Source organism: Syngnathus leptorhynchus, chromosome 15 (genome assembly GCF_054491065.1).
Source record: "Syngnathus leptorhynchus isolate UIUO chromosome 15, UIUO_Slep, whole genome shotgun sequence".
NCBI classification, from domain to species: Eukaryota; Metazoa; Chordata; class Actinopteri; order Syngnathiformes; family Syngnathidae; genus Syngnathus; species Syngnathus leptorhynchus.
Window position 1 is genome coordinate 10,193,305 of NC_141209.1, and position 27,289 is coordinate 10,220,593.

At 43.1% G+C, this 27,289-nt stretch overlaps 1 non-coding gene and 3 pseudogenes across 1 annotated transcript; 1 reads left to right on the forward strand and 3 right to left on the reverse strand.

Moving 5' to 3' along the window:
- Positions 1 to 13,594: 13,594 nt before the first annotated feature.
- LOC147045676 (U2 spliceosomal RNA) lies at positions 13,595 to 13,719 on the reverse strand (annotated as a pseudogene).
- Positions 13,720 to 18,576: 4,857 nt separating this feature from the next.
- On the reverse strand, positions 18,577 to 19,551 carry LOC147045677 (uncharacterized; annotated as a pseudogene).
- Positions 19,552 to 19,748: 197 nt separating this feature from the next.
- trnav-cac (transfer RNA valine (anticodon CAC)) lies at positions 19,749 to 19,820 on the reverse strand. The gene has a single exon. It is a non-coding gene; the product is annotated as a tRNA-Val (tRNA).
- Positions 19,821 to 20,452: 632 nt separating this feature from the next.
- LOC147045679 (U2 spliceosomal RNA) lies at positions 20,453 to 20,653 on the forward strand (annotated as a pseudogene).
- Positions 20,654 to 27,289: the final 6,636 nt, after the last annotated feature.

Sequence of the window (27,289 nt, forward strand, 5' to 3'; positions counted from 1 at the left end):
TGATTTGTCCGAGCTATGAAGTTTACGGTTTGGTTTGTCCGAGCTATGAAGTATACGGCTTTTGGTTTGTCCGAGCTATGAAGTTTACGGTTTGGTTTGTCCGAGCTATGAAGTGTACGGCTTTGATTTGTCCGAGCTATGAAGTTTACGGTTTGGTTTGTCCGAGCTAAGAAACAGCTGAGGTTCTAGCTGTTTGCATGAAAGTTGTGTGGTTGAGAGTGTGACTGGTAGGATAATTTGACCAAGAGGCAATTGTTGTTGAACGGTCAGTTTAATCCTGCATTGAGTATCCGAAAAAAAAAAAAAAAAAAAAAAAAAAAAAGTAAAACAAAAAATTGAATAAAAATTGGAAAAATCGAAAAATACCAAGTTAAGATAGGAAACAAAAAACGGTAAATCTCTAAACTCTTGAAGGTGATGAGAAGTACATGGCAAGTATGCGATACATGCCAAAGTGGAAGAAAAAGTATGGAGTAGAAGGGAAGTTGAAATGTGGAAAATAGTGGTTGATGTTTTGGAGGAGAGTGTGGCTGGGAAGACAAAAGGACTGAGAAAGGAAAGATAAGAGGGAGAATTGCAATGTGCTAGAGTGTGGTTGAAAACTTCACGAGCGATGTGAACAAATTCAAAAGACCAAAAATGGAAAGATAAAAAGTGATGAGGCTGCCATTCCATTAACATTTGAAAAAGAATTTAGGGTGCATAATGGCATCCCATTCAATGATGCAGCTGAGAGTGCTTATCAGCAACAGCTAAAATATGCGCTCCCCAATGGTTCCCCACCTGAATTAGACAACAGGGTGCGGAAACAATTGGTGGATACAGATAATATCCACCGCATCAATGACAAACCTGTTTTACCAAAATCACTTTTTAAGGCAGCAGCAATTGCAACACATGGGCCTTGCCATGTGTCGACAGGAGGGATGAGGTCAATTAACTACCTTTGGTTCAGATGCTTACTTAATTTTTTTTGTAAAGCATGTCCTGTTTGTGTAGGTCAATTCACTACCTTTGGTTCAGATGCTTACTTAATTGTCTTTTTGTAAAGCATGTCCTGTTTGTGTAAAACATAATCCACAAGGAAACATGAGACCTAAGAGAGGCTCATTTCCAAAACCATCTTACCCATTCCAAATCATGCACATGGATTTTATTGGACTCACAGAAAAGAACCTGTGATCAAACTCTTTTTGGATTAATGTCAACGCAACTGTTAAAGGACGAACGTTGCCGCAAGTGGCCTACACAGAGAGACCAGCTGAAGTGAACTATACATGTTACATCCAAGGAAACAAGACCCACAAATGCATCAACGACGACTGCTCTCCAGGAGGACACTGGATGGGAGCTTTGGATGTCACTGCTAAGTGTCAGGATGAGAGAGCCATTTCAAGTGGTTGTCCGATGCTGCCCGCCAACTGGACAAGTGTCTGCACCAGTGTGGGTGACAGACCACACCTACAGGATACAACATCATCAGCTGACGACAGCACGCAACTCTTCTGCACGTCCAACTCTTCTGGACGTCGACGCAGGGCTGTTGTGACCTTTGACTCTCATGATCCTGTCTGGGGATGGTTCTGGACTTGATGACTGCAACACGACGGTTCCAGCAAGGAAGCATATCCACCATCACCAGCGTCCCCGCCCCCAATTCAAATAGAGGCAGAATAATCCTCTTCCCCCTTGGTGGCCAGGTAGTCTACCCTGGCCACTGAAGACGACAACCACACGGCAGACACTTCCAGGTTCTCCCCCGACGAAGCAGTGCTGCAGAGGGGGTGAGAATTGTGCTCACCCTCCAACAGTGGGCGTGCCAAGCCCCCGACGGCTGAACAATCACGAGCAATTTTTGTCTTGACTGTTGTTATTGGTAACATTCTGGTCGCCTAAGGCAGAGGACCGTGTGAGACTTTTCCTGCATTATAACATCTTGCCGCAGGTTTTTCACTCACACACTAAAATTGATCTACGTAGATTGCAATGATACGCTGTTTCTGTGTGTTTGTTAAATTGTTTTTCTTGACAACATCATATGATAAACAGGAGGGATATGTTAGGGTTGAATAAATTAGGTTGATCATATTATGTTGGAATGTAATCAGTGGTGATTGACCTAGATTAGGGTGATCATATTATGTTGGAATGTAATCAGTGGTGATTGACCTAAGATTGTCCTGTCTTAACAAAGGAGCAGAACAAAGTGCTAAGATCCTTTGCACTGATTGACCAATTGTAGAAGACGCATTCAAAGTTGTTTTGTCTACTCAACATTGTAAAACATCCCCCGCTATGATGTGATCAGAGGCCAGGTGTTTCAACCCCCACCTTGGCCACCACACATGTAAATTGTCACCCCCACCCTTCTTTTCTCAATAAATACTCTCTTGCATGGGTGCAGCGGCAGACTTTGTTCGGACAGTGCTGTGTCAACAGTAACGAACAAATTCTCCACTTGCAGAATTTGTTCGGACATTGTTGTATATACAATGACGAACAAGTTCTCCACGTGCAAGTGTTCAAAGGGCATACTGTCTCCTGTGTTGTTCTTGCACAGTAAGTTAGAGTCGGAACATCTCTAACAAACGTCACATTGAGCACATCCATATTAGCATTCGCACAGACCAGAATAAACCAATCGATTTCAAATACGGGAAGATCGTTCTAGTTCTGCATTTTAGACCAAAACAATAGAAAAATATGAGACTCGAGACACATCCCGATTTATATCGATTCGTCAAATATTATGAAAGTCAAAGAGGCGGTTCCTATCCCGGTTTCCACGGCGCCCCAGTTCAGTATGGGCGTGGGATAGGGTGTATATTCGCGAAGCTATTTCGTTTTGTCGCTCCATTGTTGAAATCAGGTTTCAACCTAGCCAGACCGCAGCTTCAAAGTGCCGCGCGGAACATTGCTACGGATGTGGCGGGCCGCGTCATTGAAAAAATAAAACGTAAACCGGAAGCCGCTCAAGGAGGTGCGGGACTTGTAGTTCTTTCACGCCGTGGCCGAAGACCCTCGGGCCTCAGATTGAGAATAAATAAAAAGACGCGCAGTACCAATAACTTCAAACCAGTCATCAAAAGGCGACCAAGGCGTAGGATGGACATATTCTCTTAAAAAATAAAAAAATAAATAAAATGTCGCTTTTACATTTTAATTCCCAAGAATGCAATCTTAGCGAGCTGGATATTTTTGCTCCACCTCTTACACAATTATCAATAGATCAAACACGGTATGTGGAGATTCCTCCTTTATCGGCAATTACAGATTCGGGCCCAATTGAATTTTTTATCCCCGGAGATGGCTCTAAATATCTCGATCTATCTGATACAATGCTCCATTTGCGTTTAAAAGTATTACACAAAGATGGAAGCAATCTAGCAGCGAATGAACCTGTGGGGATTATTAATTTTCCTCTTAATACCATATTTTCACAAGTTGACGTCATTCTAGGGGATCGTCTTATATCACAATCTAGTGCGACGCACCCCTATAGGGCAATAATTGAGACTTTGTTAAATTTTTCAAGAGATACCCTACATTCACAATTCTCAGCTGGGATGTTTGTTAAAGACACTAGGGGGCGTATGGACTCTATTGCTTTTGAAGGACCCAATATCAACGAAGGACTATGGAAGCGCGCTTTACGACTGGCAGAATCACAAGAGTTCCAACTAATGGGCCCCATACACAGCGATATATTTTTCTGCGAGCGTCATCTACTGAATCACGTGGATCTACGTTTGAAATTATCCAAAGCCAGCGATGATTTCTGTCTCATGAGCGCGGCTAACAACGACGTCTGTCTCAAGATATTAGGAGCATCATTATTTGTGAAAAAAGTAACTGTGTCGCCAGCCATCGCTATTGGTCATGAGGCGGCGCTCCGAAAAGGTCATGCCCTTTACCCTTTGACGAGAATTAACATTAAAACTTTTTCCATCGCTGAAAACTTGAGAGTTTGCCACCAAGACAATTTGTTTCTAGGACATATGCCAAAACAAATAGTGTTAGCCCTCGTAAATCACTTGAGTTTTGCTGGGAGAAAAGATTTAAACCCGTTTAATTTTACAAATGGGGACATTGAATATTTGGCCTTATCCCAAGAAGGTCGACAGATTCCGTCCAAAGCTTTTCAGTCTTATTTTGCCGGGGGGCTTTCTACACGCGAATACCTTAATCTTTTCACAGCGGCGGGGCGTTTTTTGAAGGATTTACCACTCTCTATCGATCAAGATGATTTTAATCAAGGTTACTCGCTTTTTGTCTTCAATCTGAATCCAGGAGATGATTCGGGAGCCATTGCTCCAGTGAATAATGGTGTTTTGAGATTGGATCTGCGATTTCGAAATCCACTTCCCCATACAACAACGTTAATTGTTTACGCCGCTCATGATTCAATTATCGAAATCAACGCCAAGAGAGAGGTGATGATGGATTATTATTAATATTAAGATGAACGGGCGTGAATTGAACAGTTTCATGATGCGTCAACAAGGCTCTCTCTTTGGGGGAGTTTTTGCAGCAGACGAGTTGCATGACGTCACAGACACCCCCCCCAGACACTACATTGTAAACACGCACCAGCGGCATCTGCCCGGAGAACACTGGCTGGGGTTAACGTTAGAAAAAGACGGTTCGGCCACATTCTTTGACCCCTTTGGTTTAGAACCCGACAATATATATTATCCTCAGAGTATATATTATTTTCTGAAAAAACATTCTAACCGTATAATTTACCATAACATTCAACTACAACACGAACTGACGAGCACCTGCGGTCATCACTGTGTTTATTATTTAAGTCAACGAGGATGTGGGTTAACTTATCAGGATGTTTTGGAAAGCTACACGTCAGATCCCCTACACAATGACGCAATGGTTAGCTCCTTTGTTCGAAAATCACGTGGGGCTCGTCGAGTGTGCGGGGGTCAGACTTCGTGTTCTTTGCATAAGTTTAAAAAATGTCATTGTACGTAGTCATGTTAATGTTTTTTATAAAACTCTTTTTATTCAATAAAACATCTTTAAAAAGAGAGTTACAGAGTCAAGTGTGTTTTTTTATGCTAACATATACAATATACATTTTTTATTTCACAATACATCAAATTTCTCATATCTAATAACTAACCCATTTTTGAGCCATTGCGGCTTGCTTTCTTTTTTTTTTCTTAATGTTTTTTGCGTTTGCATTTTTAGCTTGGGAAATGTCTTCATCTTCAGCTCTAGCGTATTTTAAACGTTTAAAGTCAGAACGAGCTGAAGGGTTAGAAATTCTTGATTCCGGTAAGTTAAGACGGGTTAATGTTTCCAAAAATTCACTCCAGCCTATAGGAGGACCGCCTACTTTCTTACCGCTCACGACGAGCTGTTTTATCAAATCGGTCATATGAGATCCTCTGATAAGATTTCCATTAAATATAAATTCGCCCCGAGGCGTCCATCCTATATTGCTCGATGCTAATTTTCTCAACACGTATGCGGCGTTTCGATGATGTCGTGATCCTATAGCGTCTAGAATCTCTGTCTATTCCTCCGTTTGCACCTGTTGCGTAGTTTTCAACCCCGGCGGGTCCTCATGCACCTGTTCTCTAGTCTCCATCTCCGTCAGCCCCGCGGCGCTGTTGTTCTGATTGGAAGGGGTGGCGCGTTCTATCTGATCTTGCGATACGGTCAGTGTGATGGGGACACTCTCATCATTCTTTTGTTTTAATAAACCCCTGTAACGTTGCATTAGGCTTTGATACATTTTGATTTTTTCGTATTGATTTAAATGTTTATTTTCCAACACCTGTTTCATCTGCCGTTCTAAATCCCGTTCCGCTGTATCGAGGATGTTTGGCTGCGCCCGAGTCATCCTGTCCAGTTGGTATGGGGAGACGAGGTACAATTTATTCGCAGTTTTCAAACTCATTTTTTATTTATTTATTTATGAGGCCTCCGATGACGCTTCCAAGTACAGGAGCAAAAGCAGCCAGCAACGGGAAAATGAAACCACCTTTTTGAACCAATACAGCTCTTTTCTTCTTTAAAGTATTTTTTTTAACGGCTAAAAATCGGATATTCCTTTTTTGTTTTTTAAGTTTTTTGTATTGTTTCGAATTTAGAGGTATGTGGCCTTTTAGGAGATTTAAAGCAATCTCACATAGCGCTTTTAGTAAACTGGCAGGAGCTCTGAGGAGTAAATGTTTGCGTTCGCCCGGCTTGCAGGTAAAGAGAGTCTTAAGTAATGCCGCATTTCTTTTTAACAGTTTAGACATTGTTTTTATTGCTTAGGAATATAAACAGTAGGCCATTGATTGTGTAGTATGCCTGTGCGCAGTCTGTATTGTTCTGGACACGTGGGCGTCAAATCAACCAGTAAATAGCCGTATGGATCCCTCGTTGCATCTTCAAAACATTCCAGAAAGAACTTCCGGTTGTTGGGGCAAATTTGATTAGCCAGAACAGTCACCTGCAATTTATCGCGTGGATTTTTGAACAAAACTAGATAATTACTGTTTAGGCTTATAGTGCGGCTAAATTTACCCTGGTGGAAGATGTTCTGCGTTAACATGATGACGCTTAGATTCATATGATGCCTATATTGTGTAAAAATTCGAACCACTTCCTGATTGTCTGACGCTTGACATCGTCCAATATCAACAGATGGTTTTGCTGCGGGGGGAACAACTTTTCATCGTCAAAAGATTCAGGCAATCCTTTGATAAATACAATATTTTTATTCATACTTTTGACTTCATCATACAAAGGTTGGGCCGAAGTATAAACCCATACAATATTATGAGGCTTTTGTCTCATGACATGATCTGTGTGTTCTAAAACATTTTTCACCAGAAAAGTCTTGCCACATCCACTAGGGCCGCTAATTATACAGGCAAAAGGTAGTTCTAATCTAGGATCAAATTCAATTTGGTTCAAAGACATTTTACACGGCGGCTCGGTGGTGCACTGGGTAGCACGTCCGCCTCACAGTTAGGAGGGTACGGGTTCGATTCCACCTCCGGCCCTCCCTGTGTGGAGTTTGCATGTTCTCCCCGAGCCCGCGTGGGTTTTCTCCGGGCACTCCGGTTTCCTCCCACATACCAAAAACATGCTTGATAGGCCGATTGAGCACTCCAAATTGTCCCTAGGTATGAGTGCGAGTGGGAATGGTTGTTCGTCTCTGTGTGCCCTGCGATTGGTTGGCAACCAGTTCAGGGTGTCCCCCGCCTGCTGCCCGATGACAGCTGGGATAGGCTCCAGCACGCCCGCGACCCCCGTGGGGACTAAGCGGTTCAGAAAATGGATGGATGGATGGACATTTTACACATGGAAAACAAAAAAAAATGTTAAAACCCAAAAGGCAATGTCTGACCTCACCCAACTAGGCGTCTCTTATCGTACACGACCCTCAGTCTCTTATTGAATGAGGCATTCTTTAATCGGAAGCCTTTTTTATCACGTACAATGACGTGTTGTGGGGTAGAGAGCACGTCCGAGCACGCGCCTTCGCTGTTGATGTACCCCTGAACCAGATCAAGCATGCTATCGAAATTGATGTTTTGCCCGCTTTCGTGTGTTTGTGTGATACCTTTGACCTTCATCACGACACGCCCACTGTTTCTCAGTTTGTATGCGTAGGTCTTGGGGCCTGCGGAGACAAAATCTACAATGCTGTCGTTGGAAAGCTCGTCTGTCAAATCGCCCAGATAGTCTCCTAGAGGGAGAACGCTTTCACCGGGCAAAGCTGTATAGATAATACTGTCCGTATCAGTGTACAAAACCCGGTTCTGTAGCATTTCCAAATAGCCGTACATTTTCAAACGAGCGTACGCCGTTGTAAAGCACGCCGCAGCCACATTTGTAGTTTTCGTCAATGGTTTCTCAGTGTTTGTTCGGAAACAATACTGCACCATCGCTCGTTTTTTGTTGAGAAAGTGGATAAATGTCACGTCATACAGGCCTGAAAAAAGCAGTTCGAGAAAATCCTTAGTTTTTGTCACAATCTTTGTGCTTGGCATGTTCACTTACCCCAGAGATTGTTCAGACAGAGTTTTGAAACTTGCCTTTTTCCAGGATTCACTCTAATTTTGGAAGGATCTAGTTGAATATTTTGATGCGTCTTATAATCCTCGATATACTGGTTTCTATCAGCCTGATTGATCACATGTGCGGGGTACCCTGAAGATTCCTGTTTACCTTTCAAAAAAGTCCTCATATAGTCGGTAAAAATGGTGTCACTCTTTCGACTGTAATGCCATACCTCGGAAATATTCACAACGGTGTAACCGAGGTCGAGAGCCTTGGCGAATTCAGGGGTTGTCCAGACACCCGTTAATGACCTTTGCTCATCAGTGTGCGCACACGCTGTATTTTGATTGTTGGCATCGCCACAGGTGCGACATAATGTGAATAGCAGTTTATCTTTAGGTGATTTGTAGGGCAAAACAGGAAAATATAACCCCCTCGGTGGGTTAACTGTAGCGCTGATGAAGCCAAAATACATCCTGGGGTCCTTAAAGTCATTGTGGAAGATTTCAGGATGATCAATTGGGTAGAGACAGGTGCTATTGATAAATGGATACAGCGACGTGACATCAACATAAAGCACACGCTCGTTAGGTTTTGGGGTATATCTTAAAACAAACGCATTTGTCCGCCCCCCGAACAAGGCTTGTCTAGGCTTTAGCGGTGATGGGAATTTAGCTTTTTTGATGAATTCGTCCACCGCCGCGTCTAACTTTTTCATTCGCAACCATTCATGCTCCCACATAATTACAAGTTGCACATTCGGTTTAAGACGTAGTTCGCGAATTTTCTTTTGGGTGGCATCGAACCTTTCCTGAAAGGGGCGTTTTGTCGTCGGACATATTTTAGCAAGATCGAAGCATTCTGAACAACCGTGGTGATAGCATCCAAAATACTCATACACTACACGCACACCTCCAACCTCGCTATAACCGTCTACAAAGTTGTCTATTTTGACTTCCCCGCCGTTTAAAGCGTGTCTAATGTGAATATTTTGACTGTGCATGACCCACAACAAATATTGGATAGCGTCTTGTGAGAAAGCTTTATATTGGCCCGTGTAGTTGTCTGCAGGTGTAATGGCCAGTGTTTGAGGCTTCAGGAATCTTGTACGAAACACACTCATGCAGGCTGAGGCGATTGTCACAGCGTTGAACGGGTCACAACCTGTAGCTTCGAAAAACTCCCCCCTGAATGTCTCACCACCCTGGAATAACAAGTTCATGTCATTCTTACAGTAGGCTACAGCCTGCTGGGCAAAATCAAACGATCCCTTACTGTTTTTGTCATACCATTCGTAGAACTTTGCACGCTCTGAGGGGGCCAGGCGTTCAACATCGTAATACGAAGGCTCAGGGTAAGACCCTACATAATTCAGATGAGCCAACGAGCTGAATTTGTGTGGAAAGTACCCCTTTGATTTGTCTTCAAACCCTAGGGCCTTTGGGATCGCACTTAGCGCCATGGTCAGAAATGAGAGCGAGTCTATGTATCTCGATTTCAAATCAACATCCACAAAAGAGAGAACCTTACTCCCTTGCATTATAACGTCAAATTTGACGCCCAGATCGATCATTCTGTTGAGTAAAATGTAGGAATCAAAACCTCTAGCATTATGTGCTACAAATGTCGAACCTTTGAAACGAGGGTTTCTGAAAAAACTAACAAAACCATCGACACAATCGGTACCAAACCAATGCTTCTCCATACTATTCGATTTACAACAAACAAGAAATGGTTTGAGTGACCCGTCTTCATCTACATAGGTTTCAAAATCGTAGTATATTACATTTCTACAAGGAGGCTGTGCTTTTAGAGGCTGGATGTAACACAGATGAGGATTTAGCATTGTATCTCCCCTCAACTCGTCACCGCACACAGCAGATTTTTTAGCGAGGCATTGATGCTTGACACGACTAGCACCTGGTTTCACATAATATTGCAGGCCGCATTGCATGCATTTTTTACATGTGTCACAGTTAGTTTTGAGGATCTCTGACCTTCTCGTCTTGCGTGGCTCTTTATGTTTGATAAAACACTCGTCATTATAACAAGTCTTATTACAATCAGGACAGATTACACGTTTAAAGGGTAGCTGTTTACATCTCGCATCAAGACACACGTGACAGTGCCCCGGGCAGCAATGCTGCTCCCAATTCTCGTGACCTTTGAAGCAGTGTCTACAGAAATATGTATGACCTGCAAACCCTTCAATTGATTTAACGCCGTAGTAATGATTCTCTAGTAAAAGGATAAACAAAATATCATCGGCTGATTTGGGGTAGTGAGTCTCAAAAAATGTCATAGGACGGCAGTCGGCTTTTCTGTACATTACAACTATCTTTCTTTTGAGGGCTTTCTCGAATTTGTGTACATTAGCCAGATTTACAAACCTACACTCTCTTGTAAGAGCCGAGCCTGCTGTGTGGCCTGCTTTGTTGTTAGCGAGCTGTTTAGCAGATGTGCTAACGCGAGAGCAAAGCATAGATTGTTGTCTTTGTTAAGAGTTATGTACAAATGTCGTTTTTTTCTCTTTAATATTTCTACATTAGTGGATTGTATCAGTTTGCGGCGCATACCTCCACGCAAAGGCTTGAATATTTGTACCACTAATTCTAAACCTTCATCGAGCATAAGTTCTGTGTTAGACTGTGCTAAACGCTCTAGCATACTTTGTACATGCTCCCTCATAGAGTCTATATCGGTCATTTGCTGGTAGGTATGTGCTCTTTCGTCACCACCACCCACAATCTCAATCTGAATTGCGTCGCCCGTTTGTGCAATGCTATCTACCTCCTCCAAAACACCTTCGATGTTATTTTCGATATGCATGTAAAAAGAAGCAAAATCCGTGCTATCCGATTGCATGGGAGGATTTATACGTCTCCGCACTTCAACATTATTGAAATGGGGTCTGTTAACTACAGCCGAGCCACCTTGTTGAACACAACTCAGAGGTTGAGAGGTAGCAACAGGTTCCGAGCCTGCGGGTTGAACACGACTTAGAGGCTGAGAGGTAGCAACAGGTTGCTGAAACGCCATATGTTGAGACGACGTTGTATCATCATCATCAATAACCCCAATTTGATGATCAATTATTACAACGCAGTTGTTAGGCTGTTGGCGAGTTTGTAGGTCTGGCGGTATGTCGGTACCATTAATGAACGCCAGGGGGTCAACGCACATGTCATCAATTATTTCATCATTCAACACAGACTGATTATCGTGAGCCGGGTCAGGCGACTGTACATTTAACTCGTTGATAATGTAAATCAGTTGAGCCGGTATGTTAGGACTGAGACAACGTACACTCTCATACGTGTGGTTATTTAATTCAGTTATCAAGTTTAACAATTGTGAAGAAATGTGTATAGGACTTTGGCTACCATCATTTACACTTTGATTATTAAGACCCTCTACCACACTTAGTAAATGATTGGGCACATCGGGGCTGAGGGCACTCTGCTCACCCGACACCACCGCATTTACACCCTCTAGAGCAGATAGCAGGTGTGATGTTAATTCTGATATTTGACTCCTATACGCATCATCCGATAACATTTCAATATCGTTGTTAATTGTCAAGATTTCTTGATCTAGTTCAGGGGTATCACAATATCTCTGCCTTGTACGTGATTCATGATTTGTTTCATCGGTTTCAAAATCTATTTCACCAATGCTTGTTATGACGTCTGCCTCAGTTGGCGTGAGTTTAGGGTCAGACATTGCGTATTTTTTATTTTATTTTTAAACTAACGATGTTTCAATTGCAGATGTTAGTGTCTGTATTACTTTGAGACAAGAGCGAAGTTGCTGTCTGTAAATACATTCACCGTTACACGCGTTAGACCTTGAATCTTCGAGACGCCTCTCTCTCACACGAAAGGAAGGGTGGGGGTTGTGTGTGAGCCTGCTCCTTCTTTGCCCCCTCCTACTCCAAGTCCTCTGACGTCTCAAAGGCTGAACAGCCTGTGGTTGGCTGTCAATAGTGCCTGAAGTATACAGAAGAAACATTGTTATAACATAAATATATGATAGAAAAATAATATATATATATATATATATATATATATATATATATATATATATATATATATAAAACAAAATTCGACATACCTTCAATTTCTTTTAACGATTCGCGAGTTTGGTTCAACTCCTCGTACTTAATATTCGCTAGCTCTGCGTCCGTCACGTGACCCTCTGGCACGTCATCCGCTTTTTGAGCGAAGAGCCTGTTCTGTCTGTCCTCGTATGCTCTTAAAACATGCGGAGCTGAGACTTCGTCAGTCGATTCTCCCAACACATCCGACACGTGTGAAGCAGGCTCTTCGTAGCCTTCGCGACCTGTGTCACCCAGACCGTTTTTCTGGATGTCTTGCTCCGCTGCGCCTACCAGATCTAACATACATGCATAAGTTAAACATTTTAAGATCAGCGTATTAATATTAATTAGCATACATAAACATGTGCGCGTGTGATCGTGTGATTCACCGTAATCCGTCTGCGTTAAGTAGACTCCACCGAAGTCATGATTTAACCGCGCTTTTTTTGAGAAAAAAAAAAAACATCACATTTCTGATGGAGAAAATAACAGAATAATGTAAACACATAATAAAACTCACGAGCATTGTGGACGTCCGCATAGACAATAATATCTATGTAGAAAAAAAACATACGTCATAAATACAATCGCATTATAACAAAATAGTTTTTATTTAGAAAAAAATACCTACCTTTCACCATCCCTTTAAAAAGATCCGCAGAGCGTAGAGACTTCGACTTGAGGTGGATTGAGCTTTGTAAAGGCCTTTTCTGACTGTTTAAACAGTTGCACGTCTATATATCCAGATACTTTCCCGCCCTAAAGAACATTCTGACCTGAAGCCCCCTCATCGTATCCCCACCCTCTTCAATGAACATTTTTTAACTTCATTTCTCCTCCATACAGATTTTTTATTGAAATGGAAACTCAATCACCAGCTAATTTCATCCCTCGGAAGGTAAGATTCATTTTCACCTCATACTATATTTAAATCTTTTTTTTAAATGAAACATACCACGAAAAAACAAAATATATGTTTCAAAAAACACATCTCTATACAGAGACACACACTGACTCCCCCACAACTCCAGACACACGCGGGGTCATAAAAAATCTAACACCCCCGTGATCTTAAGACCTACCAGGACATGCTTAGACATATCCCCCAACCAAAAAACAAACAAACCAAGATTTACAGACATCCTGAGATACGAATGGTAAGGTGTGCAAGTTTCTTATCTTAGGATGAAAGTGAATGAACCACTTAAACACCCCCTACAGGACGAGGTAGGAAGCAGCAGCTCACAACACAAAACTCTAAACAAAACACAACACTTTGACTTTCAATCACACACATTCTCTCACCCTAATCCCTTGCCTTTCATTATTACCAATACGGTCATAAAAAAATAACATTTGACCTCACAACCTAACCACAACCTATAACCTATGACCTCATTAACTCATTTAAAATATATATATATATTCAGCATATTTTTTTACCTTTTAATTAAGGCCATAAATCACTACTCCATCAAAGTTTGTCATTTAATCCATATTTCCCTTTCTCTTATGTGGTCTCCAGAGAGGGGACGTATCAGCTATTAAACTGATAAGAACAGATACTACACTTGATCTTAGCCAAAAGGCCGAGAAGCGATAAGCAGAAATGGGTCTGAGGCAACAACTTCAATCAAGAGACTACCAATTCAAGTTAACGGCCGACCTCGGATGCGTCATCGCAAAGCTACTAAGTTAGAACAGTCGAAGTAAAGTACCCAGTTTTTCACTGGCAGGCCAAAGTATGTTTTACTTTTACTTTTGTATTTGTTGTGTATGTTTTGTAATTCTACGTACAGTGGAGCCTCGGTTTTCGGACACAATCCGTTCCAGAAGGCTGTTCGAGAAGTGAATCATTCGATTTCCGAATCATGTTTTCCCATTACAAATAATGGAAAATATTTTGAATCCGTTCCAAGCAAAAAAAATAAAATAAATAAACGTCATTTTTGCATTTGCGCATTCTTGTTCGAACGCGCAACTGTAGCGCGTCGCCGACCGCGCAACTGCACCGCGCTGGTCCCATTATTGTGACAGAGCGGCCGCTGAAATTTATAAAATATTTTTAAATACCTGGTGTACTTTCCAAAATGTAAGTGGACCTCAGTGCGCAGGAAGTTTAATTTTGTCCCATCGCGCAACTGCAGCGCACAGCCGAACGCGCAACCCTAGCGCGTCCCCGACCGCGCAACTGCACCGCGCTGGTCGCATTATTGTGACAGAGCGGTCGCTAAAATTTAGAAAATGTTTTTTAAAGTCCTAATGGACTTTCCAAAATTTAAGGTGACCTTTGTGCGCAGAGAGCTTAATTTGGTCCGATCGCGCCACCACAGCGCACCGAGCGCTCACTGTCACATTGCTTTTGGAGCGTCTTTGTGTTTTAGGATGGCTTTACTGCTCCCACTTGCTTCATTTGGAGGCATGATTAGAGTTCATGCAATCCTCAGAGTAGTGAGAATGTAATAACGAACGGAATCAGTTGGCATGTGGGTCCTCTTGCCTCATCTCGCGAGGTTCGACAACCGAATTTCGCCCGACATCCGAAACAAAAAAATCTTGAGTTTTTTGTTCGAATACCGAATTGTTCGAGAACCGGGACATTCGAAAATAAAAAATAAATAAAAAAATAAAAAAATAAATTAATTAATAAATTATATATATATATATATATATAGCTATGGCTCAGGCAGTAGAGTGGGTCGTCGAGTAACCGGAGTGTTGGGGATATATGTATATATATATATATATATATATATATATATATATATATATATATATATATATATATATACTTTTTTTCTGAACATCCCGGTTCTCAAACAATTCGGTATTCGAACTGTGGTGTATTGTCTTCGTGGCTCCGCTGGTCTTCACAAAGAAGGAAATGATTTGGGGACACGGCTGGTTGGAAAAAGTTTTTATTCAGCCGATGTCAGAAGATGTTTTCTCACGCCCGACAGACACAATGTTCAAAAGTCCCCCGTCTGCCAGGCAACGCCTCTCTTATACCTGGCGAGACTCATGATCTCATCGCTCTCAATCATAACGACGCTTTGAGACCCCATACATGTGTTGGCTGTCTGCATTTACAAGGCCGTCGAATTGGTTGTTTTCCTGGTCCTGAACAACTGGCCTTCCTATATTCTGTCGTGTCCATACATTACTGAAACTAAACCACCCTGTCCACACAAATAGGCCTGTGCTTGACCTGAGGCATGACCCCGGCCCTGTGAGGGCAACATACAGAGAGATATGCAGGCAAAAAATACACTACATAACCTCCCTTTCGGGAACTTACAAGCGTCCCGAAAAACGGTCTGACAAGAGATCACATCAGCGATCACCCAAAAACCTTTCCCCTTCCAAATTAATGCTCAAGTCTACAATTTGGCCTATATATGGTTAGCCTAAATCACGCAAACTTCGGCCAGCTTCGTCAGGACTGGGTCATGGCACTAACTGTAGCGTGCCTGTGTCAGTGCAGCCTGACAGTAGGTGCTGTAGGCTGGCGTTAGGTGCTCTGCACAGGGGACAGCTCCCTTCCTTGCCAAATCACTGGCGGAGGTTTCTGTTAGAGATGTTCCGACTCTAACTTACTGTGCAAGAACAACACAGGAGACAGTATGCCCTTTGAACACTTGCACGTGGAGAATTTGTTCGTCATTGTAGATACAACAATGTCCGAACAAATTCTGCAAGTGGAGAATTTGTTCGTTGCTGTTGACACAGCACTGTCCGAACAAAGTCTGCCGCTGCACCCATGCAAGAGAGTATTTATTGAGAAAAGAAGGGTGGGGGTGACAATTTACATGTGTGGTGGCCAAGGTGGGGGTTGAAACACCTGGCCTCTGATCACATCATAGCGGGGGATGTTTTACGATGTTGAGTAGACAAAACAACTTTGATTGCGTCTTCTACAATTGGTCAATCAGTGCAAAGGATCTTAGCACTTTGTTCTACTCCTTTGTTAAGACAGGACAAGCTTAGGTCAATCACCACTGATTACATTCCAACATAATATGATCAACCTAATCTATTCAACCCTAACATATCCCTCCTGTTTATCATATGATGTTGTCAAGAAAAACAATTTAAAAAACAAAAAAAACAAAACAACAAACACACAGAAACAGCGTATCACTGCAATCTAAGTAGATCAATTTTAGTGTGTGAGTGAAAAACCTGCGGCAAGATGTTATAATGCAGGAAAAGTCTCACACGGTCCCTCTGCCTTAGGCGACCAGAATGTTACCAATAACAACAGTCAAGACAAAAATTGCTCGTGATTGTTCAGCCGTCGGGGGCTTGGCACGCCCACTGTTGGAGGGTGAGCACAATTCTCACCCCCTCTGCAGCACTGCTTCGTCGGGGGAGAACCTGGAAGTGTCTGCCGTGTGGTTGTCGTCTTCAGTGGCCAGGGTAGACTACCTGGCCACCAAGGGGGAAGAGGATTATTCTGCCTCTATTTGAATTGGGGGCGGGGACGCTGGTGATGGTGGATATGCTTCCTTGCTGGAACCGTCGTGTTGCAGTCATCAAGTCCAGAACCATCCCCAGACAGGATCATGAGAGTCAAAGGTCACAACGGTCCTGCGTCGACGTGCAGAAGAGTTGGACGTGCAGAAGAGTTGCGTGCTGTCGTCAGCTGATGATGTTGTATCCTGTAGGTGTGGTCTGTCACCCACACTGGTGCAGACACTTGTCCAGTTGGCGGGCAGCATCGGACAACCACTTGAAATGGCTCTCTCATCCTGACACTTAGCAGTGACATCCAAAGCTCCCATCCAGTGTCCTCCTGGAGAGCAGTCGTCGTTGATGCATTTGTGGGTCTTGTTTCCTTGGATGTAACATGTATAGTTCACTTCAGCTGGTCTCTCTGTGTAGGCCACTTGCGGCAACGTTCGTCCTTTAACAGTTGCGTTGACATTAATCCAAAAGACTTTGATCACAGGTTCTTTTCTGTGAGTCCAATAAAATCCATGTGCATGATTTGGAATGGGTAAGATGGTTTTGGAAATGAGCCTCTCTTAGGTCTCATGTTTCCTTGTGGATTATGTTTTACACAAACAGGACATGCTTTACAAAAAAAAATAAAGTAAGCATCTGAACCAAAGGTAGTGAATTGACCTACACAAACAGGACATGCTTTACAAAAAAAAATTAAGTAAGCATCTGAACCAAAGGTAGTGAATTGACCCTTTTTTTTATTTTTTATTTATTTTTTATTTTTTTAATTTATACTACCATTCACACTCTCAATCACACAACTTTCATGCAAACAGCTAGAACCTCAGCTGTTTCTTAGCTCGGACAAACCAAACCGTAAACTTCATAGCTCGGACAAACCAAAGCCGTATTTCATAGCTCGGACAAACCAAAGCCGTAAACTTCATAGCTTGGACAAACCAAAGCCGTATTTCATAGCTCGGACAAACCAAAGCCGTACACTTCATAGCTCGGACAAACCAAAGCCGTAAACTTCATAGCTCGGACAAACCAAAGCCGTAAACTTCATAGCTCGGACAAACCAAAGCCGTAAACTTCATAGCTCGGACAAACCAAAGCCGTAAACTTCATAGCTCGGACAAACCAAAGCCGTAAACTTCATAGCTCGGACAAACCAAAGCCGTAAACAAAGCCGTAAACTTCATAGCTCGGACAAACCAAAGCCGTAAACTTTTTTTTTTCTTTTTTTTCTTTTTTTTTTTTTTTTTTTTTTCTTTCAACCCCTTTCACAACAACACAATCACACAATTTTTTAGGGCTTTAACTTACTTGTCCCCTGGTTCGTTGCACTGTCGGATTCCGTCAATCCACTGCTGTTCGACGAAGGCAGACCTTAGATGCTGGCCCAGCGAAGAATTTACTTGCCAGGTCTTTTCTTTACCAGGTCCTCCTAATGGACGCTGGCTTGTCGACAATGCAGCACGTCGTCCTCCGTCGATCAGCAGTGGGTATGTTGGATCTGGGTCATGGCACCAAAATGTTAGAGATGTTCCGACTCTAACTTACTGTGCAAGAACAACACAGGAGACAGTATGCCCTTTGAACACTTGCACGTGGAGAATTTGTTCGTCATTGTAGATACAACAATGTCCGAACAAATTCTGCAAGTGGAGAATTTGTTCGTTGCTGTTGACACAGCACTGTCCGAACAAAGTCTGCCGCTGCACCCATGCAAGAGAGTATTTATTGAGAAAAGAAGGGTGGGGGTGACAATTTACATGTGTGGTGGCCAAGGTGGGGGTTGAAACACCTGGCCTCTGATCACATCATAGCGGGGGATGTTTTACGATGTTGAGTAGACAAAACAACTTTGATTGCGTCTTCTACAATTGGTCAATCAGTGCAAAGGATCTTAGCACTTTGTTCTACTCCTTTGTTAAGACAGGACAAGCTTAGGTCAATCACCACTGATTACATTCCAACATAATATGATCAACCTAATCTATTCAACCCTAACAGTTTCTGTGGCTAAGTTGCCCTGAGCACAAAGCTTGCGCCATCTTCCAGAGCTCAGTCCAGCTGAAAGGTTTCCTGATGGTACCTTCCCAAGTGGTCCATCTCCCTTGGCGACCCTGTACACGGCCTTGATGGTGGACTGCTCCTGCTTTGATCTTGACACCTCTTCCACAACCATGACTCTTCATTCCCTCTTTGTCGCCTTGGACCAGAGCTGTGGAGGCTCTCCCCAGCCAAGCCCCGCTCTCCCTTCTTTCACGTTGCCAATTGTTTACTGATGTTGATAGCGCCACAAGTGGATTTCTCACAGTAGGATCCAAGGATTCTCTTAGCTCAAGAACGAACCTGGCCGTTTCCTGCTCATAGCCCGAGGTATGGACTGGATTGGCAGTTGCAGCGTGGTTGCCCCGAACAAGCCTGTGTCAGAGAAACCTTTCGGTAGACCTAGCCATTTCTGAATGTAGATGTTTCCTTCGTCTGTCCAGGCCGTTCGCTGTTGATATTACTCATCTTCAGTGGCCACATGGCCCTTTGGTACAATGTGAAGTTGTAGCACCACAATTTTTGCTTTCCGGGTAGTTGGCTCTTGTGGATGATCGCCAGGCCTTCTGCGAGTTGTTTCTTCTTTGTTACATGATAAACAAGGCGCTGTAGGACAGCACTAACCTGGTTGTTGGTGGGGAAACCAGCTATGTATTCTCAGATTCCAAAGTTTTAATATAATTGTTAAGAAAATTCCATACAGTAGCCCAGCAATCAGGTATTGTGGCCGAGCGGTCTAAGGTGCTGGATCTAAAGCTCCAGTCTCTACTGAGGTGTGGGTTTTAAATCCCACCACAGCCACTTCTGCATCAATTCAGGTCTGGTTTCCTTGCCCAACTCCTGTCAGTGCACCTGTAAAGTATCAAGACCCTTCAAAGGTCTTTGCGAAATATAAATCTTTGCCTTTTATTCTAACCTGGAGTACCCATTTAACATGTAACTACACTGTGTATTTGGGCTGAGAATGATGAAAGAAGGGACATATGCCTCATAAAGTGTATGCATTGAGGATGGGTCGACTTCCATGCAGCACAACCAACGTGTGGAAAATACATGTGCGACATTTCTTCTCAATAGAACGACTTGTAAGAGGGTCAAAAACTTTCCAAAGGACACAAGTTACGAATAGCAGAGGATGGTTTTGAGCCATCGACCTCTGGGTTGTGGGCCCAGCACGCTCCCGCTGCGCCACTCTGCTGCTCGCTGCTGGGAATTCATGATGTCCTGTAATCGGCAAACAATCATTCGGTTCCAACTTGCAACTGGATTTTGATTGTCACTCATATTGTTTGGCCTCTGCTGTGTACAGGTTTCATTACATTATGAAAAAAGCTCAGTTGGGCAGCACTAACCTGGATGCTGGAGGAGAAACCAGATTTTCCGCCTTCATGTTTTAATAGAATTGTCAACAAAATTCAATGTCATAATGACAGGTGGTAGGTAGTGTGGCTGAGCAGTCTAAGGTGCTAGATTAAGGCTCCAGTCTCTCCTGAGGTGTGTGTTCAAATCCCACTTCTGCATCACTTCTGGCCCAACTGTTTTTGGTGCAGCCATTGAGTACATATGATGACCCTGGAAAGTTCTTTGCGATTTATCAATCTTTGCCTTTCATGTTCATCGGGACGACTCTTTTAATAGGTACCTACACTGTGTATTTGGATAGAGACTGCTGAAAGGATACACATATATGCCTCGTGAACAAACAAGTCAGCAGAAAGGTTTGCCGATTTATTAGTGCCCAGAGGAGCAGCACTCTGTTCCGTACTGTAACCGTCTGTGAGAATGGGTAGACAGGGAAGCCTGTAAGCGAGTCCGTCACTCATATATTCCATCGCTTCTTGGCCCTAAGGCTAAGATCAATTGTAGTATCTGTTCTTAGCTAGCTCGTAAGGCAATCGCCTCGACTGATTTGCAAGTTCTCAGCCATGGCAGTGAACTTGACTCAGTTTGTGGAGGAAGTAGTGACAGAGCATTGTGTTACAAATAACCTTATACTTTTGTTACAGAATCTATTATGGTAAATTACTTTAATTGACTTTGCATTATTTTGTAGTTGTTTGGTATTCTTTGTGTTTCTTTCCTTTAATCTAAATCTCTTTAAGTGGTGCTTCCGCTATGGTAGCTCCCCATGCTGCCATGCGGAGGAACCATAGTGTACGCTTTACTTTTAAGGAAATGAATGGTGAGCCGCTGGTAATGTCAAGGTTAAACTTTTCCAGAAAGCTAATCCAACAAACCCTGAAATTTTACGCAGATGATTTGAACTGCATTATAACGTTGCCTTTTAGCAAAGGCTTTGATGTACGGAAGAGGATTAGGGCCAGTGAAGAAAAAAAGACGAAGGGTGGCAGGAAAGTCAGAATTCTGAGAATAAAGTCAGAATTCCGACTTTAAAGTCAGAATTCTGAGAATAAAGTCAGAATTCTGAATCAGAATTGATGGAAACATTTTAACCGTTTGAGTTATTTTTTATTCTGATTCAGAATTCTGAGGATAAAGTCAGAATCGCAGGAGGGCAGTGTTTGGCGCCACCAAAGATGAGACCTTCGTAACAGATGCTGCCAAAGTGTGTGCCAAGGCTTTGTGGAGAGAGGACTCGGCGAAGTGCGCTTCTCCGCCGTGGCTCTGTGTCGTGGTTAAATTATGTAGACCACAAACACATTCATCTGCTTTTGTGATAAAGCACCAATCGTGTGTGTCTTCATATTTTGAAAAGTAAAAAAGAAGTAGCTGCATCATTAGCTGAGATTACAGCATACGAAGAAGTACAACGTGAAAGCGGGGAGCTGAGCATGAAACCTCTTGTCAAGCCAGTGCATATGTCGAACAACAAAACAAGTTGCTCAAACTCTCAACTACAACGTCGCGTGTCACCACCAAGAATGGAGGACATTAAACAAGAACCGGAAGTAAACAAAGGTCCAACCAACACCTCCGCCTTCAAACCATTAGCCCAAGCTTTCCAACCTGCAAATAGAAACTCAGTCAAAGCAAACATAGCACAGGACTTCGCGAAATACCTCATCCACAATTAACTCGTCAGCGCTGGTTTACTGAAATTTGAAAACAAACCAGAAAATCATTGGGCATGGAAAGCATCATTTATTGGCGCGACTAAAGACTTATATTTTTCAGAAAGAGAGGAATTAGACCTACTAACAAGGTGGTCCAAGATCTGTAGAACAGGAGAAGAGGATTCATGCAGTACTCGCTGGAGGTGTGAAGATGATTTGGGAACGGCTTGAAGAGTGTTATGGTTCCTCAGAAGCAATTGAGGACGCACTGCTAAAAAAAGATAGGTGAGTTTCCAAGGCTAATAAACAAAGATACGAGCCAGCTAAGAGACCTGGGAGACATCTTGTTGGAGCTATTGTGGGCCAAGTCAGATGGAACAGTTCCAGGCCCTGCATATTTGGACACCGTGGGGTCCGACAAAATAGTGGATTTTGAAGTTTCTCTTCAGAGAGAATCTCTGGCCACAAAGTGAGCAGGAAAAAGGTTTCTCGCCTGTGTGTGTTCTTGCATGTGTTTTTAAATGTCCCTTCCGAGAGAATCTTTGGCCACAAAGTGAGCAGGAAAAAGCTTTCTCACCTGTGTGTGTTCTTGCATGTATTTTTAAGTTTACCTTCTGAGAGAATCTTTGGCCACAAACTGAGAAGGAAAAGGGTTTGTGGCCAGTGTGGGTTCTTGTGAGTGTTTCTTTCTTAGAGAATCTTTTTCCAAAAACTCAGCAGGAAAACCACCAGTGTGGTTTCTCATGTGACTTGTTAAGTGCCTCTTCTGAAAGAATCTTTGGAAACATATTTCTCTCCTGTGTGTATTCTTACATATAATATATACACATTTTCCAACATAGAACATTTCCAGTGTTTTCAGAGTGCAGCGTCAGAAGCATGTGACGTCATGTCATCACTGTCTGATGTTGGAGCTAAGGGGTCGTCTGCTTGCGATCCTCCACGGTGGTCTCCATTCTCTTCTGTTGTCATTTATTGACAAGTGCTCTACTTGGAGGCTCCGCCCCTGTGCTCACTGCATGTTGAGCCTCATCTATGCTCTTCAAAGAGAGACCAGATGAGGGCATATTGTAGATATCCTCTTCTTCCTCTTTAGTGTCGTAGGGGTCTTTTCCCTCCTTGTTCTGGCTCTGCCTCCTCTTTTTTTTTTTTTTTATGAAAGGACACACCTTGTCCATTTGCTCGTGAAGCATGGCTGTTCCTGACTGTTGTCACATTCAAACTTGTACATATAGGAGAATCAAAATCATGACTCGACCCTGCTTTCCAAGACCAGCGCTTCAACCAGCTATGAGGTTCGAGCACACTAACAGGTACTCAAACTTGGCCAAGCTATCTAGCCTTGCTTGCTCGCAGAATAGTAGCATGGGAGGTAAACGTGGTGACATCCTGATTTCCACTTTGCAATATTGTACTTCAATACTTTACACTTTATTATTAGCAGCAGTACAACAGTCCTTGTAGCTCAGTGGTTAGAGCGCTGGTCTTGTCAACCAGGAGTCGTGAGTTTAATTCTGATTTTATACTAAACATTTGCTGCGCAAGCTGGATTTATAAGAATTTAGGGTGTAATTCCATGTATCTTGTCCATGGTACTGGTGACCAGCAGTTTTGTGATGAGTTGCTGTTGTCTTTGAGGATGTTAAGGGAAATATTATAATTTCTCATGGCACACAAATGTGTCCACCTTGAATGAAAATCGCTGGCTTAGAGTCCTGTTTAGACTACATTTTCAAGTGTTTCTTTGGTTAATCCTCAAAAAGGTTGACACAGGTTTGCCAAGCAAGGCCGCGTAGCTCACTAATAAGAGCACTAGAATTGTAAATCAGAGGGCGTGAGTTAAATTCCCACCAGGGTCCGACAGACGGCTACATCTGCTAACCCTGCTTGATAGTAGTGTGTTTGAATTTTTGATGAGCGGTAGGTGCTAAAGCCTCATTGCTAGCAAGAGAACTGGTCTTGCAAAGAAGGACTCACTAGCTGTGTCCAAATACACAGGCTGCATCCTCAGAAAGTCGTTTTTTTTTGCCAGTTATCAGGCTGCGTGACGTGACTTCCAGTGCGACGCGAACTCACGTCACGTGACACACGAATTCAGCCTTGAAACTGGCATTCATTCAATGGCGACGGATGCTGAGCGGAGACTACATATATTTTAAAGCCATTTCCCATATTACTCTTTCAAATATCTATTCAGTAACTTAGAACATATAAGGACAACCGCCAGTGTGTCAAACATAGAACTGTAGAAATAAAGTACGCAATTACAAAGTGTTGTGTGCGTACGAATTTGTCAAAGTCAGCTTTATTGTCAATCACTTCACATGCAAAGACACACAAAGAGATCGAAATTCCGTTACCCACTATCCCACGGTGACAAGACATAACAAAATATCCAAAACAACAACACAAAAAGTAAAATCAAGAAGGCACAAACAATAAATAAACAAGAGCGATGAATAAATATAAATAAATAAACAAATAAGAGGAGCAAAAACGGAGCAAGTGTGCATACAGCAGAGAGTCAGAATATAGCGCAAGAGTAGTGCAAGGCAGCCAACGCGGCCCAAAAGGTCAGGACGTTATGCAGCCGAGGGCGGAGAGAGTTCAGGATCCTAGCAGCCTGGAGTATGAAGCTGTTGGCGAGTCTGGTGGTGCGGGAGCGCAGGCTCCTGTACCTCTTCCCAGAGGGCAGCAGATGAAACAAAGCGTGAGTGGGGTGACGCACATCACACACAGTCGTGGTCGCCTTGCGGGTGAGACGAGAGGTGTAAATGTCCTTCAGGGAGGGGAGTGAAGCACCGATAATCCTACCGGCTGTGTTCACTATGCGCTGCAGGGCCTTGACTGCATTGACCAATTAGCTTTCTGATTAATGGATTGACATTTAACAATATGATATTCATGTAACAGTATAAGATTAATTTGTTGCATGTAAACTATGAAACACACAAAATAGCCTCCACGGGGTCCATACACAGGTGTAGGTCAGTCAAGTTCAACGGCGCCCAATGGACCGTGGTCGTGAACCGGTAAAACATCACAAAACAGGCAAACGTGAGCAGTGTCCTGGGCACCCACTGGGGCACATGCAGATGGTCACCATGGGGCTGGCACGGCTAAGGTCGTTGGTTCCGACGAGCACGGGGGAGCGGAACTCCCACAGGGGCCGCGACTGCAAGGCCAAGGCGAGGGACCCGGTCAGCACCGGCCGGATGAGCAGGATGGCCGTCGAAGAGTCATGCCGGTCCCGACCAATGTGCGCAGCCATCCCGGCTCCCAGGGAAAAAAAATATCCGATCCGAAACGATCTGCACACGCCGAGGTGCGGTAGAAGGCACCAGCATTGCCGACGGACAAATAGAAAGAAAGAAAAAGGAGAAAAGTAGGAAATAAAGTGTGTGGAGTTACATGGTGGATAGGTTGGTAAGAGATGGTGCGTGAGTGTGTATTGGATTTGGCCCAGACGAATTGGCTAAGATGAAATTCCAAATTTCAAAGCTTGACATGGAAGACCGGAAGAAGGGGGCCTGAGTAGGAGTTACTTCAAAGTTAGTTCTTCAAAATTAACTATTGTTGCAAGTGGAGAGCCTGTTCGTTACTGTAGGTACAGCAATGTTCGAACAAACTCTGCCGTTAGTCTCTTACAAGAGCATATTTATTGAGAACAAGTAGGGTGTGGGTGAAATAGGTGAATAGTAGCTCCAACAAACTACTAAATTACTTTTTTGAAAAACAAAAAAGAAGACAAACTATTACCACTACATGTATTACTGAATTACATGTTTGGTGGTCACCTCAGCAACTGGTTAATCAGTGCAGAGGGTCCCAGCTCATTGTTTTACAAGGCCGTGGAAACAGAAACTAGTGGAGCATTGTAGATGACTAACTAAGCAAGAAAGTGTTTCCACACCATTTGGAAAGTTTCAACAAAAGTCCCAATGATCATCGTCACACACATATCTGGGTGTGGTGAAATTTGTCCTCTCCATTTAACCCATCCCCATGTAATTTTGATCCATCCCCTGGGGGAGAGGGGAGCAGTAGCGGTGCCGTGCTTGGAAATCATTTGGTGATCTAACCCCCCAATTCGAACCCTTAATGCTGAGTGCCAAGCAGGGAGGCAATGGGTTCCATTTTTATAGTCTTTGGTACAACCCGGCCAGGGTTTGAACCCACAACTTTCCAATCTCAGGGAGGACACTCTACTACGAGGCCACTGAGTTGGTAACAACTGAATGGTTAAACTTTTCAGAGTCAAGGAAAGGTAAAAGGTTTAAACAAAGAAAATAATTCTAGTCTACATTCCAACATAATCATACGATCAAGATAGTTTATAAACCCTAACAGACCGGACTAAACCCCCAGGCGGGCCCACCACACTCTGGATGCGCCACTCTGCTGTTCAGCAGTACCTGTTCATGATGTCCTCTAATCGGCAAACAAGCATTCGGTTCCGACCCGCAACTGGATTCTGATTGTCACTCATATTGCTTTGCCTCTGTTGTATACAGGCTTCATTACATTATGAACAAATCTCAGTCGGGCTGCAATAACCTGGATGCTGGTGGAGAAATGTATTCATCCTCCAATTTAACTTTTTAATAGAATTGACATGGGAGCCCTCAGTGGTCGGTAGTAAGGACAAGTGGTCTAAGGCGTTGTATTAAGAAGCAAACAACTTCTTAGATGGTGGTTCAAATCCCACCACTGCCAGGTTTCATTTCCTAAACAACTCATAAATAATGAAGATTGTATGTTTCCGTTTTTTTGAAAGGAGAATAGGCGAGCTTAATGGTTCTCACAATTCCCTCCGCAAGGAGAAATAGGAGAGACGTACGCTGGTCTCAACTACTTCCAATCAGCTCTCCCATCAATCCCACTTTTATTTGGTTTGAGATCCCTAAATTACACACTCTAAGGCGTGGGGAAATCAGCATTTGTTTACATGTTTTTCTAGCAGAGTCTCTGCAAGCAGACATTAACAGATTAGCTCTTTTGCACGTCATTTCATCATATCATCTAACAGCAGAAAGGTCTTCGGTGTTTTCCTCTTTCCTCTCCGCCGGCTTGAGATCAGCTGGGGCCAACCAGAGGAAACAAGTTATGGCTCCTCTGCTCCTGTTTAGTTTTCACAACACACTTTCCACAGTGATCACAAATGTATCATAACACATAATAAATCATAATGCAATATTACTCCGACAGCCGCTTTCATCAATTCTGCTCTATGGGGCTTGTTGTAGTTCCCCCTAATTTCTATTTTTCAAACTGTGCATGCACTGTGGTAGGAACAAATACTAGAGCGCTACTAGCTGTAGCGCAAAGGACCAACTTGCTAGTTTTTTATCAGAAACCCTGCAAATTTCTTTGCGAAATATCAAGCTTTGCCTTTCATCTTCATCGGGACTACCCATTTAATAGGTACCTACATTGTGTATTTGGATAGAGACTGCTGAAAGGAGGCACATACAGTTTATGCCTCGTGAACTACATGCATTCTGCAGCTGAAGAAGAGTGAACAAAGAAGTCGGCACGCATGTTTGCCGATTTACCAGTGTCCAGAAGGGCAGCTCTCTGTGCCATACTGTAACCGTTGGTGAGAATGGGTAGACAGGGAAGCCTGCCAGCGAGTCCGTCACTCATACACACC